This window comes from Corvus hawaiiensis, chromosome 30 (assembly GCF_020740725.1).
Source record: "Corvus hawaiiensis isolate bCorHaw1 chromosome 30, bCorHaw1.pri.cur, whole genome shotgun sequence".
NCBI lineage: Eukaryota > Metazoa > Chordata > Aves > Passeriformes > Corvidae > Corvus > Corvus hawaiiensis.
In genome coordinates, this window is record NC_063242.1 from 16578966 (window position 1) to 16600584 (window position 21619).

Consider the following 21619-nt stretch of genomic DNA (forward strand, 5'->3'; position numbering starts at 1 on the left):
AAAGAATGTAGGAATTTGGGCGGGGGGAGTATTTAGTGGTTTTAACCATTAAACAGTCCTTTCATTTTCCCCATTCATTCTGAATTTTCCCAAGCTCATCATAAAATAAAGAAAGGGTACTATTTCCTGCTACTATTTATCTGTGCAGTTATGTCTCATTGAGTAGACGGAACAGTGTGTCCTGAACAAGACAAGATCATTGAGAAAATGTGTTGTCAAGTAGTTGTCAAGTAAGGAGTATTATAATGATCAACAGAGGGCACAGTAAGCTTACAGAAGCAAGAGTATGGTGTATCATACCTTTTCAGACTTTTTTTTAACTAACCTCTCTGAAGGTATTTTGGGGAGTTCAAATTGTTTATTAGTCTTGGTAACCTCCATGCTTGCTTTTGATTTATTTCTGATCCCTAAATTTGGGGCACCTTATTGCAGCATAGCAGTGATGGATATATGCATTACTTTTTTGTTCATGACAGATCACTTGCAAGTTATAGGTGCCTGCTTGAGGAACTAGTTGGCAAAGATTCAGCTATTGCTATTCTCTATCAAAAAAACCCTTGGTATCTGAAGCCAAATCTGTTCTCTCTTTTGATTAAGACAGAAAGAGGAAAAGGAGAGACTTACTGATGAAATTTCTGGAGTAGAGTTACAAACTCTGGCTGAGCAGATGCTTGCAGTGTCATGACTGGAAACAGAACTGGTGAGATACGACTTCTCTGTGCAATTTGGTGCCTTGAGCTAACAAGTCCATGCTGCTTCCAGAGACTGCAACCACTGCATATATCCTGCTGGATTCTGTGGATTTGTAGCTGAGTTCACTTCTAGTTATAAACAGCTTAATTTTCTGATAACAGTAGTTAAGTTTAAAGGGATCAGGTTTTTTGATGAGCTTTGCATATGGTGAGGATATCCAAATGTAGATACCTACTGGTCTTGTAAACCTAGGAATGGAAGTTCTTGTGTTAGTATGTCATGGTTTAGGAATGGTATTCCCCAATTTAGTGCTCCCACTGAAACCCTCCAAATCATGTGCTTATTAATAACTCCCTCTTCTTCTCCCACCTCTCACCTACAATTTTGTGCCTCCATTCTTCTCTGGAGAGGAGAATTGGAGGCACAAAAGATAAAGACCATGGGTTGAGATAAGAAAAGTTTACTGGAAACAGCAACAAGACAAAAAGCAATAACAGCAACAATACTAATAACAGTATTAGTAGAAGAAAAAAGACAAACAATTCACATGTGATTGCTCACAGCTCACCATGGAAACCCACCAAAATGCCTGACCACTACCTCCACAGTGCAATGCCATCCCTTCCACAGTCCCTGGAAAATGATGTGAGGTGTTGCAAAATAACCTCCATGCTCCCTCCTGCTGCAAAAATTAATCCTGTCCTGGCCAGACCCAGGACAGGGTATGAACAAAAATTTAAATTTTTCATAAACTTTAAATATGATAAAGGCTGTGGGACTTTTTATTTAACTAACCATTTGAAAACACAGCTGGAGAACAGAAAGGTGACATTTACAACAAGCTGGAATACTATGCCAGGTACTTATATAGATGATCAGAATGAATTCTTCAGTGCAGTATGGCTGGGAAACTTCACTGTCACATAGCTACCATCAAGGGAGAAGAAGTGTGACTAGGCAAGTGGTCAGTAATTGTATAAATAAATTGAACATGTCAAAATCTGCAAACATTCCTTTATGTACATTGACAAAGGTTGTGTTACTTCTAAGGGGTTAGGATAGTGCCTGGCAGGTTCTGCAAAACACCTGTGAAAAGGAATTATGTGTATTCCCGAAGGGGATTGCACTAAATCTGGTGCTTAAAATCATTAAAAGAGTGAAAATTCCTTTCTAATCAATCTGCTTACTGAGTGCTTACTATCAGCTCTGTACATACAGGAAAACAGCTCTGTTTTTCCAGGAAAACTCAGCCCAATGGTATATGCCATGTCTGGCTCTTCATTCACATTAGATATTAATGCTAATTTTAAAAGTGTTTCCAGTAACACTGTAGATATTGTTCAGGTTAACAACTGGCTGTCTAAAACTTCTTTATGTTGAGCCACTCACTTTGTTGTTTATATTCCATCTGAAAGTTCTCATCTCTGGCCTGTGAAGAGACTCTACTGTGACTGGATAATTTCTATGCATAATTTTTTGACTCCTCTTTCCTGGAAGAGGTGTATTTTCTAAGTTACTGTCAGGTGCTTTATTAGCAGAATCCTGTCCAGAAGGGTGAGGTATCACTGCTGTGCTTCTTGAAGTTTGTTAGATTTTCTAATCCTCTCCAGTGTGTTGTCAGCATGCTTTTTTTTTTTTCCACCTTCTTCTTAAGCAGTTCTCCTTCCTGTGAGTCCCTTGAGCCTCGCCGTGTTGAAAATCTACTTTGTTTTAGCTTCATTTTGCCTACTATCTTGAAAGCAAAAAAGTATTTTTGTCCTTCTTGAAGGACAGTGACTCCACCTTACAGAAGGGAAGCCAGCACACCCAGTTTGCATCTTGGATAACTCCGAACTCCACCCAGTTTAACCCTCCATACCCAGTATATTAAAAATCGGGGAAATGGAGGTGTATGCACATTGGTCTCTTGTCCATAGTGGGAAAGCAATTATTTTCACTAAAATTTTAAGTCTCTTTGTTCAGCTCCTGTCAGCTGTTTGCCACACTGAATTTTACGCAATAAAATTCTTTTTTCCATATACTGGAAAACTCTTCATAGAGTTGAAAGTATTCTAATGCAGAAAAAAAAAAAAAAAGGGGAAATGAGCATTTGACTAACACTTGGCTATATATTTATTTAATTTGGGAAATGTTTGCTATTGTACACCTAAAGGCTGATTTTACCTGGGACTTCATTTTGACATTGTAACATTGGGATGTGGGGAATCTGTCTTTGCTTCCCAGAAAAACATCATGTTCTCTCTACTTAAGACCTTCATTTAGAGGTGGGAAATTGATGCTACTACAATGTCTATTATTTTTTAGATGCTACATTCCTTCCAAATAGACCATCTTTAAGTAGTAAGCCTCAAGGTGCTTGGAAAAAACCAAAATGTACTAAAATGTGGTCTGAAATTAAGACAATGTGTCAAAGAGAAAGGGTGTTTTAGGTTATAAATATTCCAATTTAGCTGTGTGTATTTTAAATTATGACTGTAGTTCAGCTCAGAAAGACTAATTTTTTCAGTCTCTAAGACTACACAAATGTCAGCCAGTGCTGAATTCTCAGGATGCAATCCTGCTCAGGATTGCAGATGGGTAGCTACTGGAGAAGTTGGAAAAGTGTGCATGCAAATCCAGAAACAGAATCTGCCTTTAGTTGCAAGGCTTGCTTTAGTCAGTGTCATAGGAGATAGCATTGCACCTCAGGCAAGAAAATGTGAGTCTTTAATGTTTGAGACAGATCTCATGCTTAAGCCCAGAAACTGAAGTATAACTGTTGTTTGTTTTTATTTTAGTAGGGAAAAAGCAATAATCCCAACTGGCAGTCCAAAAATAACCAGATTGGAGGGTGGAAGGAAAAGGAAGGAAAAGGGAAGACTAAAATGGAGAGGTAAATTGTTATTGTGTAGCCACAATTCCCTTGCAAGGAGGAGCAGGGAGGCAGCATTTTATCAGCAGTACGTGGAAATGCAGTGGTGTATGGTGACTGTGCAAAGGAGGAGCAGAGGCACCACTGCTACACCACACCATTTGAAATGATTAATGAGATTTATGGGAGAGAAAGGAGAGCATCTCCAGTTTTCTGGAGATGTAAATACCTTGTGGTCAGTTGCTTCATAAAGTTCCTTAAATGCCTCCTGAATACTGGACTGTTTCTAGTAATTCACTATAATGTTATCTCTCCCCATTTCTATGGTGACTCCTGGTCTCACATAAATAGCTTTAGTCTGGGTGGTTCAAGCATTGGGAAAGTCTGATTCTTATTTGTGATTCCTCTCTCCTTGATCATCAGATTAATGGGGGGTGTTGTGGATGTTGTGGGATTGTGGCATGTTTAGGCTGTGATATGTGGATATTTTGCATCTTCTTTGTATTTGTGCAAATGGAAAACCTCAACCACAATGGAAGGAAAGTTATGAATCCTGAGATGGATTCTACCTTTTTTCTGATTCAGAAATGAGCTGTGATATGATATTATTTGAGGACTGGAAATGTGATGGGAGGAAAGTAAAAAATATGAGACTCTAAAAGTGCTCTGAACCCAGTCTCAATATCTGTTGCTCTTTTTTTTCCTCATGAAAATAAATTTAAATGTTTCTTCTTGAACATTTTAAAAGTGCAGTATATTCCTCCTGGAAAGTACTGCTTCTAGATATTACATAGGCTGCCATTTTTAAGGTTTGAACCATAAATGCAACACAGAGGAACATTTTGATAGTAATTCATATTATTTCTTTATATTATTTTTTATTTTATGGCTTTGTTTTATATTATATGTTTGGACTCTAAGCCTTTCTTCTAAAATTTGCATTACAGGAAAAGTTACTAGTTTTCTCTGGTCTGGTGTAACAGAATTGATGGCAAGATGTAATTATATTCCTTTAAAGCTAAGTGGTCTGGAGAAGGCTGAAGTAACCCATGCTGCACTGAAAGATTGCAAATGTTTCACTACTGAAGAAAATGCAAAGTCCTGTGTTTGGGCTGGGATAACCCTGCCCAGCAGCACAGACTGGCAGGCCAGCTGGCTAGCAAGCAGCCTGGTCACTTCTGGAGGTATTTGTGGATGATGAGTTGTGGACAAATCTGCAGTGTCCTTGCAGCACACAGGCAGTCATGTCCCAGGCAATGCTACCAAGCATAACCGGCGAGCCCTTCCTCCCCTCTGTTTGGTACTTGTGGGACCACATTAGGAGAGCTGCAACCAGTTTGGAGTCCTCCACTAAAAGAAATGCACTGATGTGCTGAGTTGAGTCCAGCAGAGAGCTACTAAAATGGTCATGGGGCTGGAGTACATTTGAGGTTGTGCAGGGTGAGGCTGAGAGAACTGGGTTTGTCCAGCATTAAAAAGAGACAGCTGATGAGAGGTCTTATTGCTGTCTTCACTTACCTGAGAGACACAGAGGAGACAAGGCCAGTCCTTTCTCAGAGGTGTGCAATCTCAGAGGTTCTGCAGGACCAGAAGCCACAGACTGAAGGAAACACAGGAAATTGTGACTAAAGAGTAGGCATTTGGGGAAATGACCATGGTAAAATTATGAGTATTAATTCCAGTTATTAATGTTCTCTTTTTCTAAACTCTGAGTCCTCACACGTGGGCACCAGTTATTAATTTTCTCTATTTTATCATTTCTTTTCTTCTTTGCTTTTGTTTCACGAGTTCTTTTACTCAGAGTTTGGATTAAAAGGCAGAGGACTCTAGGTTGTTCTTAGGACTTAGATGTTTATTATTTTCTTATCTATAGCACAGCTGCACAGGATGTGCCTCTTAGTTAACAAGGTGGAAAATGGCCCCGAGTTCTAACTTCCAAGGTCTTTTAAGGTTCAATTTACCCAATTATGGAATGCCAAGTAATTTATTTTTACTTATAATCCAGTAACTAACTATTCATGATCCACACTGCAGGTTTTTTGACCCAATACCAGAATACCCAGATTTGTGAAGAAGAAGGAGAAAAGAAGAAGAACAAATCCACACCCCAAATCCTCCATATTGTTACACATATATATATTATTATATCCCAGAAACCTAAATTCTCTAAGCCCAGGGTTCCAACACATGAGAGCTGTGTACTGTGAGGCTGAGGGATCTCCATCATTGGAGGTATGCAGAACTTGGCTGGACTGGCTTTGAGATGGGTGCTTGGACCAGATGACCTCTAGAGATTGCTGCCAACTTAGATGGTTTTGTACATACTAGTGAAAAGCCAAGAGAGAGATAAATGGGATTTCCAAGAGAATAATGCAGCATAGGAGGCTTCTTCTTAGTTAGAATTATGTGCATGTTTGTGGGTTGGAGTTTGTTGGGTCTTTTTGCTAAAATCCTTCTGTCTCTTTCACCTTAACTTACTTGAGAACATCTCTGTAATTTCTCATTTTAAGATGTTTTGATTGTATGCTTGTCAGATTTGCAATCATAACAATTTATTTTCTTTCTCATAATAACTCTAGCAATGGATATGGGTCTTGATGATCCAATGCCCCATTTCTTTGTAAGCTTTGATCAGTGAAGTAGATAAAAAATCAATTTGTGAATTATTCTGGTTCAGATTTTGCCTGGATACTGTCTGTAAATAGTAGAGATGATTTACACTTATCTTTATCTCAGTTTCTGCTTCAGGCTCTCAGCAAACTTCAGCAGATATGAAATGGATATGACGGACGATAGCAATATTTAGAAGGCTCTTTTCAGTACTGTGGTTCTAGCAACTTGTTTCACATGTAGTAATTTTAAGTTCTGGAGTACAAGATAAAGAGCTAGCAATCTTCCAAACAGGTGAGACCCAGAGCAATCCAGTCTCTGTTGGCATTACTTTGTAAGATGGATGCAAAAAAGTACATTTTGTGTGCTTTACTTTAAATCACTTGCTAGCTTTAAACCCATTTGCTAGATGTTATTTACTCTCTGAAGGCTGCTTTCATGGACCTTCTTGAGAGCTGAAGTTACTCAGCAGTTCACCTGCTTTGAACTCACATAGATGGGCAGCTAACAAGAAAACCTCCCAAGCAAGGATTTCCACGTACCAATGTGACTTACTTGACTTGGATGGTTTCTTTATGAACCATGTCATCTGCATATCTGGGTTGTGCACTGTGTTTGGCCCTCCCCTTTCAGGAAGGTCATTTGGCATCTCTCCTGAACTCAGTTAATGACTGTTCTTTCCTCCTGTAGAAGTCTCACAGTATCCCTCCTTTCCCAGGAGCCCTCAAGGCAGGGTGTGAGCTGCATGAGCTACTCTGGTAGGGGCAGCTCATCATTGCTGCATTGATGCAGGAGCTGTAGGGCCCTGCTGTGCCCCATCAGATCAGACTTTGTCTGTTTGTGCACAGATAAGATGCCAAGAAATACGTTGTCACTGCTGAACCAGCTTATCCCCCTTGCAGCCTGTTCCCATGGAGAGCAGTCTCTGGCAGGCAGGGCACCAGGAACAAGTGACACAGATTAGCCAGGCAGTGGCTGGCCTCCTTTCAAGGGGAACCTGAGTGCCTGTGTTGTGCAGTGCCCATGGACTGGTCAGCACAGTGTTTGTGTCCACGTATGTCCATGCTAAAAATGGAGCATCTTGGGACAATGATGTGTGCACAGCTGGGCTGGTGTGTGCAGAAGACACAGTCCCTTCACCGATGATGGCCTGGGTAGGCTTTTGGTGTAGCTGATGTGACTTTGTGATGCAGCCTGGTCAGATACTCAGGGCAGCAGTCAGACACTACACCCTGTGTCACTTCACTGTTTAGTACTCTTTTCCATTAAGTAGAAATTGAAAGTGCTTGTGCTCCTGGTCCTGCTCCTCCTAAAGTCTAGTCACCCGTAGTGGTGCTGGAGAAAGACATAGCTTATACACACCATGTTAGAACAATTTGGATTATCCCGAGAAGAAAGAAGTAGAACTGAAAGAGTGAACTGAAAGGAGGGAATATCACAAAAAAATTAATTGTTTTTGTTTGATTTTGTAGTCATTACCTCATTCTCCTTTGGATAGGTTAGAATTTAAAATTTTATGTAGCAATTTAAGCTAATATTAAACTCATGTATAATCAGCCCTTAAAGTCTGTTAACTAGTATTATACTCAGAGAAAAGCAATGAATTGCCAGCTTCCTGAAATGTGTATACTTCCTATGAACTACGCAGACTGCTCTAGAAGAATCATGTCATCAGTTTGGCCAGCTGACAAGGCATATGGCAAACTCTTTTATGATGTCTGTTATCTGTAATGATAGCTGTTTGTGTAGCTGTGCTATTCACTGAGTGAGAGTAGAACAGTAGTGCAGCAATTGCTACTAAGTGGAACAAACTGCAAAAGGACAAAAAAAAAAAAATTGAAGACCAACATTTTAGAAATGTGAGAAAAAGAAAAGCAGCACAGTCACCCAGGAGAGTTTCTATAGCAGCAGTGATCTGAAACACCCCAGGAACATTGCCAAGAGCTCCAGTAGGTTGTTAATCAAAACTTCCAAATCTCCTGCCAATCCAAGGCTCTCTTAGCATCAGAAGGGAAAGCTGTCACATAATGATGTGATACTTTAGTTACATAAAGAAATTTTCAAATTGTTTTTTGTGAGGAATATTCTTCTCCTAAGCAGATTTTTTTATCTTTTTTCAGTCTATAAAAGTATCCTTCCCATTGGAGTAATGTATTTTTATACATTAATACATTTAACTCTTAATAAGCATACAGGATACTTTTGGATACCCTAGAGAATACATTTTCTTTTATTGGCTGCAATTAGGTGTTCCAGTAGTAAAATGCAAATCTTATAATTCTTCCTAGGAACAGCAAAAGGTAGTAGTAAGAAGATTAAGCAGGTGTCTTTGTAAAGCAGACACTTTAATTGCAATGTAAAATTTAAGTAAACTCTGTAAAAGTGCTCCAGTTATCTTTTTAGGTACCACTGAAATATAGCTTTGCTTCAGGCATTGAATTAATTAAAAGATAGCGTCAGCTGCTTCCTGTTTGTAGGGATAGTTGGTTTCTTAATATTATCACACAGCAGGCTTTTTTTTCAGCTGATGCTGACAAATCCCGTTATCTAGGAGTTGTTTCTATTGCATAATCCTAGCAACGGTGAAGGCAGCAGTGATTTCAGTCTTTTCCATCTTAATTTTCTGGGTGGTGGATTTTTCAGTTTGCTTGGAGGAGGAGGAGAAGGCGGTGGGACATAAAAGGAAAGTGTGCTTTTTGGCATGGTTTTCCCTTCCCACTGCTTGCCTGGCAAGCCCTTGGTGATCCCAGGGAGGATGCTGGAGAGAGGAGGGAGGGAGGGAGAGCAGGAGGCAGAGGCAGTAACCGCTGGCCATTCGCACCGGGAGTGTTCTGTGGCAGTGCGCTGTTCACTCTGCCAGTGGAGAGGTCAGTGCTAATTTATACAGTCTGGCGTGTTTCTAGGAGAAATTCACTGCTGAGGGAATGTCTGCGAGTACACAGGGATGCCAGCGAGCTCAGAGAGCTGTGGTTTTAAGCTGTGTTTTTATAGGAGCTGTGCTGCCATAGAAACTGAGAGACTATACGTAAGCTTTGGCTTTCTATGTAAATAGCCGTAAGTGCCTTTGGCCTGCCTAAATCTTGGGAGAGAGAGAGATTTATGGGGCTTAGGAGAGGAGAAGTTCCCTCCCCCATGACCCTATTTCCCAAAAATACCATATGTCAACAGGATTCTTTTAAGGGAGCTGTTAAGAATATTAATGAAGCAGAGCATCCTGTGGTTTTTGTAGGATAACCCATGTCAGTTGATTTGGAGAAAAGCTTTCACCAGTATAGTCTTCAGCCTGTAAGAATGGAGTGGAGAAATTTGACACAGAAGTATAATTCTGAGTATTGCTTTACAGGTCTCAAATTTCATGTTATAGCTGTTGTTTAGCCCCGTATACTTCTGCTTTAGCACAATTCCAGCTATTGAGAGTAGAGTCATTAATACCATAAAGATCTCTGTGTGACATGATAAATCAGTCTGTTATGGGCCAGAAGGCATGCTCAATAACCCTAGGCAAAATTAATGTAAAGTAATAAACACAAGAAGATGGTATGTATAAACTGAAATATTTTCAAGCCAGTAGGGACACTCTTTAACTCAGTCAGTAGTAGTTTAGCTTTTGTTTAGCTTACTACACTTACACTGTAGCTGTATAAGAAGTACACAGTCTTTTGTTGGATCACAGACTAGTTTAGAGTGCTGAAAGAGCCTAGATATTTTAATGGAGACACAGGAGGAATAAAACCAAGGCTAACAACTTCAGATTTCTTTGGAAATGAAGCTTTACCCAAGAGTTGATACAATAATACAATGTTTTGCCTATCCATCAACTCCCCTGAAAGGCACGGCTGCACTTGTGTCAAACATGAGGTGGTTGTCGATGTAGGTAGGTGCAGGATGGCATTGATCTAGTTAGGTGATGTGACAGCTTTGAACATCATGAGTTTCAGTGCAGGCTGGAGACCCCAAGCAAATACTCAGAAAAATGACTGGTCTTGAAAAGCCTGTGGCAGAGCGTGTTTGGCTATGGATGGGTGCAGTGCTCTGAGTAATTGCAAGCAAGATTAATTTTCCCATTTGATTTGGACATTTTAAACTGTCTGAAAACTGTGTATCTAGTCTGAGCTATGTCTGGGTGCCTTTTCCTGCCAATGGAAAAGTGATGATACGTCTTAATGTGGCTAGATGAAATTACATGTGTTGAATATCCCACTTAGATTGCTACTGAACTGAATATGATTTTATGTACTTCAGTCCATCACAGGCCCCCACAAGTGGCATGCACCTCCAAGTATTGCACTCTTGATTCAATGGAGATGATCAAAAATCACTTTTTTAAAAGAAAATAGCATACTTGGATTGCAATTCTGTGATCAGGACAGACCACAAATTGGAATTTTATACTCAAATCCATCGGTCATTTATGTAACAGGCAGTCTAAATCATGCTTGGGATACTGGCAGTCTACTTGTAGACCCATAAATTATTGATCTGCTCCCTGCAGATAGTTTGCCCTTTCTGACTTAGACTACAATTATTTACTGCCTAGGTTTTTTACAAATGCCTGTGTCACACAAGCCTTGTTAAAAATGATAGAGGCAAAGACTTCTTGAGGAGATGTGAAAGATAGAAACTCTGTAAGAGAGTTCAGTCTCCTATGTGATACTGGGTTGGTCAGTTTATGAAGACCACTTTTTCATGGTAGTCTTCATTACCACTTCTCTATGGAAACAGAAAAGAATAACTTGTACAGAAATCTGAAGTGTTTTAGATCCTTTTTACTGATTTTTTTCTAGAAATCCAGTTACAAAATGATCAGGAAGCTGTTCTAAAATCCCTGTAAAAGGACTCTTTGCTTTGCAGCAATACGTTTAATGACAAAGGTGCTTCATATCGGACTTGTTTTAATAAAATGCAGTAACCCCTGTGAACTTTGAGTGTGACTTAAATTGCTGCACTTTTTTTTAATTTACTTTTAATTTGGCAGAAACTGATGGTTTGATATTCAATTTAAAAAGCTGTTCCTTTTATGAGATGTGTAATGAGTTACAAATGTAAATTTGATCTAGGAGAAGCACAAGAATTTTCTAGTGCACTTGGTCCCCTGGCATTCTGCCCCAGAATGGAGATAAACAAAGACATACAGGCTGAAGGAAAAATATACCTTTGATATCTAACGTGGTTTGGTTTTAATGTCACAATTATTGCAGAATCCTGAAAGGGCAGTCGTATACACGTTGGGCCACTGTGAGAAGGGAGTGTGAGAAGGACTGGAACATCACTAGGAATCAGTCATTTCTCTCACAGGTGTTTACAGCTCTTCTGTGAGGATGGCAGAAACAAGAATATCACCATAATCCTTAGCTATGGGAAAACCAACTTTTGTTCTGAGACCCACATTTGCAGCCCTCGCTGACACATACAATTGTGTTACACATTTCAGCTGGGCTCCTATTCCCATAATTTGTACTAACAAGAAAATGAGTCTCTTCTCAGAATCGCATGTAATACACCATTTCTATTTTTCACATTCAGCCCACATGGTGCTATGCCTGAATAGAAGCAGATTGGCTTCCTTTTTTATTCAGACACTCTGGCTAACCCTTACATACATAAAAGAACTGCATCAAAGTTACCGCCCACTGAACATACACATTTTTTTCATGAATTGGGTCCAATCCCTTTTTAAAGGAGCTGTTAAAGGGATTGGGTAGTTTCTTTGCATGTTACGCAGATTCTTCCCACTTCACAGATTCAGCAACAGCTACTGTTGGGAGCTAAAGAAGCCATTTTCCTAAGAACTCAAGTGAAATATTAGTCCTGCTCCATAATAAGCTTAGTGAGTATTTACTGGATACTGAGGTAGTGAAGAACCACTAGAGATCTTGAGTGGAATATAAATAGATTACCTTTTACAGGGTCTCAATGAGAGGAAGCTGAGAAATATGTCAGCTGTTTAATTATTAACATTCAGTATAAATCAATAGCAAAATAGGCTTTGATGGTGATCTTCAAAAGGGTTTTAATCATTACTTTCCTCAAATACAGAAAGTAAGTCTGAGCACTGGGGGTTTAGCCTGTGTTTCTCTTAACTGTACTGGAAGGCTGCCACTGTGATATTGCACTGACTTTAACACCAATAATTAAGATAGGACCAGTCTTTCAAACATATTGGCATTTGGGACTACTGCTACCACATGGCATATCCGGGTAATTCCTGAAGCACAGATGACAGACTAATGAACAAAATTCACTTAAATCCCAGTGAAATTAATTAAGTTGTATGACAGAACTGTAGATTTTGGGCCCATGTGATGCATGTGCATGGCACAGAGTAAAGTCAAAAAGTTTATTGTGTGATGCTCCACTGCCACCTGCCAGGATACTGATGAGCACACGGGGTCCTGGAGACAAGGACAACTAGGGAGTCCAATTTCTTCACCAGCCCACTTTGACAGTTTTAATTTGTGCACTTCATTTTGCATTTTATTTGATATTACAGAAAGATATGGTATGTATGCCCCTGGGGCCTCTATTCCCTAGTTGTGTAGGAAAATTATTCTAAGTGCGGTTGGGAGGAGGTGTGGGATGCAAAGTAGGGTGGGGCAGGAGGAGAATAGCTTAATGCAGGAGCAAGTGACATTAAGAGACAAGAATAATTTTATAGTAGAAAGTAGAGAGTAAGAGTTGCTAAACTCTCTGGGTCTTGAAGCCATGCTGCAAAGTGTTCGATAGCCACGGCTTCCTGATGGATCCCCTATAGCTTTCCAAAATAGGATATTCCGCTATTCCTGCGGTAAGTCCCCACTCCCTCATTCCATATTTCTGCTTCTTCGACTAAATTCATGTCCTCCCACCTTCCTGCTGCTCTAACTCTGTATTGCTTGCCCTGTTTCTCATCCCTAATGTACAAACTGTACTCATACCAGGTTGCAAATGCTCCAGAACTACCTCTGCCTCTAAGCACTTCTCTTACAACCTGTACAAGTCCTTGCACACTCCTTCACCTCAGCATCCCTTATCTGCAAGATCTTGGAAGCTTGGAAGATGAATTTAGGGCTGCAGCTGGAGCTATGCTTCCAATATATTTAGCTTCTCTGCAGTCATAGCTAGTCCCTGTCTCTGATCTCCTGTGTGCTAGCCCAAGATGCGCAGACTGGGTCTGTGCTTTGCCATGCAGGCTCCCAGGATGGAGGGAAGCTGTGCTGTTCATACTGTGCCCCTGCTGCCAGAAGAGCTCTGGTAGAAGGGCACTGTGCAGGCTGAGCTCCAGCTCTGTGCTCCTCCCTTTCTCACAGTACCCTACGTGAGTGTGCCTACAGTCAGGTGGTAGTCTGACATGGAATTCTGCTTTGTATATGGAGTCTTTTGGGGAAAAAAGTGAGGCAGAGAACAGCTGGGGAGAGTAGGAGCTGGTGTCTGTGAACTGCATTAGCTAGTCTAAATCCAGCTGGTGACTGATTTCCTTTCAGTGTCAGTCAGTGACTTGGAGGTGGGCTCACTGCTGAAGCCATTAGGCCATCTGGGTTGCCCCACAGGTTATGCCAACCCACTATGTTTTCCAATACATTCCTTTTTTTTTTTACAATAATGAAACCTAAACTGAACCAATATATGTAACTCTTCACAGAGTCAATTACACTACCATTGCAATTTTGACAGATACTATTTAAGCTGTAGCTTATGTCACTATTTTTTAATCCATCTGTTTCAGGACTTAGATAGGAAGTATTTTCATGGGGTGATTTGAAAATCTGATCTGCAAAAACTTTATTTTGAAGTCTGTGTGCTTCATACCACACATGAAATTTACTCAGTACGTTTGTTTCACTTATTTTCTGGTATACTGATACTTGGTCATAGGAAGAGTGTTTTTTGGTTTTGTAAACAAACATCTAACAGCCATACTAAAAATGTCAGAGTGCGTTACTTTCTTCCTTCCTTTACCTCCCTGCTCACATCGTTTTCTTTGCTATTGCTATTGCAGTGCCTTCTTCAGTTAAACAGATGAGCAGACCTCTTCCACTGCTCATGCCAACATAAATTGTTTGATGTGGGGTTAATAGCTCACACTTGCTGCTGCTTTACTGCCATTTGCCAAGTCAATATGAGCTTGTTCAGACTTTGTTCAGTCCCTGTAGCTTCAGAATTTGAGCTTTATTGCCTGCTTCTAAATGTGCGCCTGCCTCTTGGATTAGCAAAGTACTTCTGCCAGGATGACAAGATTTCATACACTGAGCCATCCAGATCATCTTACCATAATCTCACAATAATAAATCTTTGAAAGAAACATTCTCTTCTAGAAGTCCTGCTAATGTACACTGTGTTCGCTAAGTAAAACGGTTTAGAGCTATGAATCATTTTATTAGAGTTGTATGTATCATTTTTCCACAAGGGAAATTCAAAGAATTATTGATAGGGAATAGCATGAAATTAAGTCCCGTCCCTTTGTTTTTCATATCATTATCTTAAATTTTACTGTTCAAAAAGATATTTTTCAGTATTTCTGTTCTTAAAGTTATGCTTGAAAGAAATTTATCCTTTCCATTTTGTGCCCTTTACTTTTTCCTTTCAGGTATTTCTGCTACAAATAATGTCATATTTTAGTTCAACTTATTTATAGGATATTATTATGCTGATAGTTACACAGCATTTTTTAAATCCCACAGTGGGTCAGTAAAATGACAAAGCTCAGTAGCAAGTCATCTGGGAAGACATATTACTTGTAACCTTCCAAACTGTTGAAATGAATTCACATGTGGATTTGCTTTTGCATTTGTTTTTCCTAAACCAGTTCCTTGGAGAAAAGTAGTGTAGTGACTTGCTACACAGGCAAGTTTTTCATTTTGTATCATTTGATCAGGCAAACTCATTTTGCTGAAAGGCTTAATAAATACTATCCAGTGCACTAATCAGCCGAATCAGTGAAAGCTGGTAAAGTTCCATCTGCAGAGGACTGGTATGACAAATATATTACCCCAAGTACATCCAAGCAGATCCTGAGCTGTGTAATACAAATGACCAAGACCAGTTCATGGAATAGTAAAAGTTGTTGGGTTTCAATAAATGATTGAGAATGGAACAGTAATTCAGAACTTAAAATTATGATATTTAAATTAACCATCGTACTTCATGGGAAGGAACCATTTTTATATCCTCAAATACTTAACAGTCTGTGACTCAGGCAATTGCTATCTGAATCATTTTGTATCCTGGAACTGTAAAACTTTAGGAAAATTGTGCAATTTTAGAAGAAAAATGCAAGAAAAAAATCTTAAAGGAAGTGCTTCTCTGTGGAATGTACACTTTGTGCCCTGTTACATAAACTTTTTATTTAAGGAAGGAAAGTTTTTGCTTTGAGGATGCCCTGTTTCTTTTTTTCAGCAGACCCGAAAAATTATTTTCATGAGTTACATCTTCAGAGATCCTTGCTGGTATTCAGGATACCACATTGTTTAGCGAACATGTTTTTATTCTGATCAAATTAATAATTATTTGCCAGATTTTTTTGTACCTCTCTTTGCCCATTCCAACTCTTTTTCTGGAGTCTGTAGGAGTATGGAAAAGGTGTTCCTTTCCATGGCAATCACCAGCATTGCACAGGCATTATTAGATTTCTGTCAGTTTTTGTAACTGGAGTTCTGGCATGCTGCTATGGCTGTTAAAATAGGATTGATTAATACGCTTTTCATCTTTGCATGCTTGTGAACAGGCTTACCTCCTAGCGTAGCCTTTTATTTGTCCTTTTGATAGCTGATGCTAAACTGCTTATATCTTGATTAATCCAATGGTCGTATCTAAATTGGAAAAATTGAAAATAAAATTGAGTATTTTATTTAACTTGAGCTAAGAGCTTAGAATTTAGTCTAAGCTAGTTGCCTAATGTGTCTCTACAGGCATTGGTGAGAAAAGGACAATCACAAAGTATAGTATGTTTCTTCCCATTTAAGATATTTTCACAATTTAGAGGATTTTCTCTCTGTTTTCTACTACGTGAAGCTTAGACTGAATGCCAGCCTCCAAGGTTTGATATACCAATACAAGCTGTATCCCCACATTTCTTTCAGGTGTGCAAGACTGAATTGTAGAATGTATACATGGGCTTCACTGTCTGACCAAGGGTGGCATATGTTGTTGCTTCTGGAGATGAAGTAAGCCAGATACATTTAACACAAATGATGACCAGACGCAGTTTCAAAAGCAGCTTCATAAAGATATTGCCCCAGAAGTCTGCTCTCATAAATTGTATCCACCTGGAGCCTTTTTCCACCATTTTGTTAAATGCCATTCTCTGTAGTAAGAGTTGTAACACTGGCTGCAATTTTTACAGTTTTCTCTGAAATACCTAGTACATTTTTTTCAGTACTGGGAACTATTAATAGTAGCTGTTAGAGGTAGAAGAGTAGGGCTATCAGTGCTGGCAGGTGGTCAACGATGCTCTTGAATTCTGTGCTGTGGAAACAAGTGATTTCTGTCCCCTTGGTTGTAACAGGGTTGTCTCTCTCTGCTACCAAATGGAATATTCATGGCTCCACTTGCACGTGGTTGGCACACGCTTGCTTTAGGCAGGTGCTTTGTCCTGTTGAAATTTCTAGCTCTTGGGATGCTTAAAACATTGCACGTAGAACCTATTTGACCTACTGGCACCTAAATTTAAACTTCCCAGCTGTGAACATGCAAGGCTGTGTTTAGAAAGCCCATATCCCAGCCTGTCCAAAAGAGCTGCAGAAAGGCATGTCTAGATTAATGAGCAAGGAACTGATATTTGCTGTGCTGTAAGGAAGCTGCTGTCTTATTGTTGCTGGTCAGATGCACTGGAGGCTAAGCAGTCTGACAATGTTAATTGCCTTTTACCATAGCTGGAACTATAATAAAACTTATCACTTCTTGCATATTTTCTTCAGTAATTTAATTTTCTATGAATGTGAATGATTTAATTTCATTTGCTATTATCAAAATATTTGGAAATCTTTCTCTGGCTTTCTCATGTATGTGGAAATCCGTATCTTTTTGTTCAGTAGTTAAACATCTTTTTTTTTTTACAAAGTACATTTTAAACATCTCATTTTGTCTTCTTTACTTGTATTTGTTGTAAGAATCATATTCAAATAATTCACATCAATATGTTTCTATGTGCCCTCAATATCTGACATATGTGAATGATGAACAGGAGCTCTGTAAATAAACATTTTTATAGTATGCCCATTTAAAAGCAAAGTTTAATGTTGATTTTATTATTTTCTTTAAGATGCAGTAGATAGTACCACATTTCTTAAAATTCTTGACCAAAACATTTAAACCTCTTTTTCTTTTAATACTTAATGTACATATCTCTTTAACCCTTAGGTGTGGAGGCATGATGGTTTTTTTTGTGATCTGAATACATTGACTTCTTTGACATAATTGGCAATGCACAAATATCAGTTGATTTTCTGAATACATGTATATTGGAAATGCTTTATCAACCTAATCCAGTAAGGAAATAGGTACATAAATATATATATAACCACGAAAATGGTGCACATTCACAGAGACATAATCCTCTATATCTACATATTTGCATATATGCATAAATACAGAACGTGCAAATATTGTTTGAAAATAGAAGAAAAAATTAGTTCAAAATCAGGAGAAAACACATTTAAGGTGACGTTAGGAACAGAGAGAGATCTTAAACACTAGGAATATATATGTCATATGTCTTTTGCTAACTTAAAAAAATAAATTGGAAACAAACACCACTAATTCCATGATGTCAGAATGCATTGATAACCACATGAGCGATAAATATCTTTCACTTCTGAAGTACTTGCCACTGGAGCTTACAAAGTAGTTTTAGCAGTGACTGGTCCTATGTGTACTAGCCACTAGAGGGGGGATGAGACACATCTTTTGTCATGAACCTTTGCAGATAGTTGGTGGCAGAACTCTTGAGATTGTACAAAATCTTCTTCATTTTTATCCTCTGTAGAGTATGGTCTTATGACTAGCCAGTCATCTGAAATCTTCTCACTTTGTGTCTTCAGGGTGTAATCTTCATTTCAGATTCACAGAATCACAGAACACGTTATAGGTAGGAAAGGACAGTTGGCCAGCTTCAACGACAGAGGCAATTTCCAGTCTTAAGTAGTTAGGTCAAGCCTTTGTACAGGCAGGTTTTAAGGGTCTCCAAGAACGGAGATTCTACAGCCTTTCTGGGCAAACCCGATCCAGAATTTGGCCACTCATGTCCATGGTTAACATCTTTTCCCTGGAATTTAATTGGAATATCCTTTGTCACAACTTGTATCTGTTGCTTTGCAACCTTACATTGAGCACCACTGAGGACGTGCTGTCTCTGTCTCCTCTACCTTCCCACTGATTAGTTGAATACTCTTGTAATATCCATCCACCCACAGCCTTCTCTTCCTGATACTGAGGAAACCAGTTCCTTCAGAGTCTTCTGGTGTGTCATCTACTCCAGACCCCTAGTCATTTTGGTAGCTCTCTGTTGGACTTAACCCAGTATATTAATGTCTTTCTGGGAAGCCCAGAGCCTCACTTAGTTCTCACAGAGTAGTTTTACAAGTGCCGAATAGAAAGGAAGAACTATTTTCCTGAACCTACAGGCTACTCTTGTTCCTATAGCCCGGTGAGCAAATTTTCATATCTCTCTCCTATTCAATATATCTATTACTTACTTCTGCCTTCTGTTTGTCTTTATTCTTCTCCAGATCTTTGAGCCCACCCTGGCTTCCACTCTTGGCTTTTTTCATGTTCCTGTTCTCCATCTTACCTCCTCTCTGTCTGTGTCCATATTCCCCTCCCCACTGTCTTCCTGCACTCTTCTCCATATCAAGTGAAGAACATTCATCACTGTATGGAAATGTTTCACATACAGTGGTGATGTTAAATGTTGCCAAGGAGTAAGAGACGTTTCAAACATCTGAAAAATAAAGTATTGCAAAGTTCTTGCATCCTACCACATTATTTTCTTTAAAATAAAGGCTTCCACTGACTGCCTCTGGTGGTAGTTTCAAGCACGCTGCTATGTGAAATGGAAAATTAGTACAAGCGCAGAGATTGGATTTTACCATATTTTGTGTGAAATTGCTTACCGGTTCTCCAGCTCTTAATTCTTTGTTCTCAATGAGATGCACAGGGTTCTGTCAGAGGAATGGGTTTTATTCTTTCAAGCCATACACAGAATAGATTTATATGGATTTATAGTAGATTTATGTGTGGTTTATATGTAATAGATCAAAAGGATTGCTGAAGTGAATGAAACGTTTCTAAGGGGTTGAAATGCCCTGTAGTGTTATCACAGCTTTTTTTTTTTTTTTTTTTCTCTACAGAACTCCACCCATTTTCATGGCCACAGGTGAAGTGGCATTTTCCCTACTTTCCATGCTGTGTAACCAAGCAGAAAATGTATTTCCAGGAACAATGAAATCTGCTTAGGGCATGGGTTTAAGCTAATGCAAGACTTCTAAGAATACACTGCATAAAAGCATGTGAAAATGATGTTATTTGAACATAATCTCTAAATATACTTGCAAAAATTAGTAATACTACAAATTATCATTGTCACATTCCATTACAGGATTTCAGTAATTCTGCCACAGTTTTAAGGATCTCAGATGAATCTTTTAATGTGTCTTTCACTTAACAGACAGCAGCATCAAGTCCTGATGCAGACTCTTTCAGTAGAAACATTAGGTAAATTTAGCCCTATAGTCTCAAGAAGAGAGAAAGTCAACTGAAATTACCTATTTAAGTGGTTTAAAAATCCTTTCTAAAAGTGAAAATTAAATATGTGATTGCAATGACACAACACAAAAGTAAATTGTATCGAATAACATCTATTCCTAGTCACTGTAATGAGAAGAAGTCTAAGTGAATTCTGTGAACCTGTGCTATTACTAGCGTGGAAGTTCATGGAAGTTTACTCTGGATGTTAATATGGGAGAGAAGTGAGGAAAAGAATGCTAAATTTCAGCAAAAAAAAAAAAGTTACTAGACAGTCTGCTTGATAGGCTGAGCCAGGAATTCCCTTCTTCCAGTATCTGATAGCATTCAGAGTTAAGTAATTTCTCTTTCCTTCTTATTTGTGAAACAGGATTGTTCATGTGTTTGTGAGGGTTCAAGAGCAGGTGTTGACACTTGGATACTAAAACCGAGACTTTCTTTCAGCAGGTACAACAGCTGTATTAGTGCTGCAGTTTGCACCCCAGAGCTCTGGACACTATTACAAAATAAAAAGTAGGTATAGGAACAGAATTAGGTAGCAGCTTTGTTCAGGTACATGAAACTTGACAATGTGGAGGATAAGGAAAAACTAAAATTCTGCCTTTAATTCTAAATAAATGAACTTTGCAGCGAAGACAGCTGCGAGAGCTAACTTATGTGATGACATAAGTATGCTTCAAAAGTATTGAAAAACTGCCCTGTTGCTATCAAGTATCATTTGTAATCTCTATTATGTCATCAGACATTCCTATGTCAGAAGACACCAAGCTGAGTGAGTGGTTGACACATGCAGGGGATGGGATGTCATCCAAAGGGAGATGGACAGGATCATGAAGTGGGCCCAGGTGAACCTCATGAGGTTCAGCAAGGCCAAGTGCAAAGTGCTGCACCTGGATCGGTGCAATTCCCAGTTTCAATACAGGCTGGGGGATGAGAAGATGGATAGCAGCCCTGCTGAGAAGGACTTAGGGGTGCTGGGGACTGTAATGAACATGAGCTGGCGATGAGCACTTGGAGCCCAAAAAGCTGATTGTGTCCTGGGCTTCATCAGAAGTGTGACCAGCAGGTCAAGGCAGATTCTGCCTTCACTCTTATGGGACCCCACTGGGAGTACTATGTCCAGTTCTGGGATCCCCAGCATAAGAAGGATGTGGACCTGCTGGAGCAAGTCCAGAATAGGGACACAGAGAGGGGCAGAGGGCTGGAACACGTCTCCTGTGAGGACAGACTGGGAGAGTTGGGGCTATTCAGCCTGGAGAAGAAAAGGCTTCAGGAAGACCTTACAGCAGCCTTTCACTACCTAAAGGGAAACTACAAGAAAGATGAAGGCTACTACTTTTTAGTAGGGCCTGTAGCAACAGGACAAGGGATAATAATTTTAATCTAGAAAAGGGTAGATTTAGACTAGATACCAGGAAGTAGATTTTTACAGTGACAGGGGTGAAACACTGGAACAAGTTGCCCAGAGAGGTGGTAGATGTTCCAGCTCTGGAAATATTCAAGGTAAGGTGGGGTGGGGCTCTGAGCAACCAGATCTGGTTCAAGATGCCCCTGCTCACTGCAGAAGGGTTGGACTAGGTGACCTTTAGACATCCAACCCAAACTATTCTATCATTCCATGTTATTGTTGTTACTATGAAGTCAACTCACATCACCCATATGAGCAGTCTGAGCTCTTCACCTGTGCCTACATTTACTTCTCAGTATGTGCCACGTCAATTTGTACTGTGCAACCCACAAACTCACCAA

The 21619-nt window shown here is 39.4% G+C and overlaps 1 protein-coding gene across 6 annotated transcripts in view; it reads left to right on the forward strand.

Moving 5' to 3' along the window:
- Positions 1-21619, forward strand: part of DLGAP1 (DLG associated protein 1) — a 415626-nt gene that overhangs the window by 106378 nt on the left and 287629 nt on the right. The window contains exon 3 of one of the 6 annotated variants that reach the window (XM_048289355.1): positions 3471-3565. The exons of 4 other annotated variants lie outside the window; for them this stretch is intronic. The gene's annotated coding sequence lies outside the window, so the exon portion shown is untranslated. The remainder of the gene's footprint in view (positions 1-3470; positions 3566-21619) is intronic. One more of the 6 variants, XM_048289356.1, reaches the window with a different exon arrangement.